The following is a 1,630-nucleotide window of genomic DNA, read 5'->3' as shown; positions in this document are numbered from 1 at the left end:
AATTGACCTATCCATTGTTCATACTGGGATTGCTATAGAATTTGCGTAGGATGCTTTATACCAATGCTTTGGTGCTGAGTGGATGGCTGTACGCAGTAGTACATCTTCAATTATTAATCTCTCTAGCGATAATGAATCCACCCATTGATCATTCTAGAATTACTGCAGGAAAGGTATGATTCGTATATAGATTGACTCAACGGTTCTAGTATCCTAGAGGTGGCATTACTCGGCACGGAATAGTCAATCGCTAGTATCTCTAGAGTGGATCGATCTATCCATTGACCATTCTAGTATTGCTGTAGAGTTTGCATGATTAATGAATGGATCAATCCATTTTCTATAATACGGGGCAGATGGCTATACTCAGCACTGTAATGTCAATCGTTAATATCCCTGGCCATAATTGATCCACCCGTTCATCACTCTGGAATCGCCACAGAATTTTTATATTCATTCGATATCTTATTCGATTGGATATAGTACAATATTCGTGGCTATACTCAGCACTGTATTTGAAATTGGTAAAATTGCTAGAGATAATATATCTGTCCGCTCATTACTATAGAATTGACATAGAATTAGTATGATCATTGAAAACATTTATTCAAAGGCTGCGATACTGTCATTGCAACTATAATCAGCAATGTAGGATCAAGCGTATATATCTCTAGCTGCAATTGATCCATCTTTAGATCATTCTTTAATAGCTATGCAATTTACATTATCAGGGAATACATTACACCACTTTTTGCCATTGGCTATAGGACTGTGCTGTTGGCTATACTGACTACTGTTTTTTCAACTGTTAGCACCTGAAGAGATGATATACCAATCCATTGATCATTTTGAAATTGGTATATGGGAATAGTATGATCACTATTTATGTAGACCCAATGGCTATAGCAATGTGTTGATGGCTGTACTGAGTACTTTGTAGCTAACTGTTAATATATCAAGCGACAATTCATCTGTCCTTTGTTCTACCTAGAATTCCTATAGAAATTACATGATCAGTGGAAAAATTAATGCAATAGATATAGTAATGTGTGGATGGCTGGGGTCTGTTGTGCATTGTCGATTGTTAGCTTCTCTAGACATAACTGCTCCACCCATTTACCATCATAGTATTGATATGGCATTAAAGTGGTCCGCGAACGGATTCATGCAATTGCTATAACTCTTCGTAGAGGGCTATACTCAGTACGATATTCTTGACTGTTATTTTCTCGTGAAATAAGTGAACCACACTTTAGTTAATCTAGTAATGCCTACGGAACTAACACGAAAAGTGAACAGATTAATGCAATTGTTATAGTACTGCATGGGTGACTATACTCATTACTGCTGTGTTAGATGCCTATATCTCCAGAGATAATTAACCTCTCCGCCGGTCATTCTATAACTGCTATGGAATTTAATGGTCAGTGAATGGAACAACCCTATTCCAACCGTGCAACCTCGGTTGTTGTAGACAGTACTCTATTGTGAACTGCTGCTGCCTCCAGCGATAATATCTACCCGTTGACGATTGTAGGATACCCACGGATCATTCATGGTCAGTGAAAAGATTAGTGCAACGAATATGGTACAGTTTACATGGCTATAGTCTCTAGTGTACTGTTCAATG

The sequence above is a fragment of the Eufriesea mexicana genome, unplaced genomic scaffold, assembly GCF_001483705.2.
Source record: "Eufriesea mexicana isolate 0111107269 unplaced genomic scaffold, ASM148370v2 scaffold18102, whole genome shotgun sequence".
NCBI lineage: Eukaryota > Metazoa > Arthropoda > Insecta > Hymenoptera > Apidae > Eufriesea > Eufriesea mexicana.
This window is presented reverse-complemented; position numbering follows the sequence as displayed.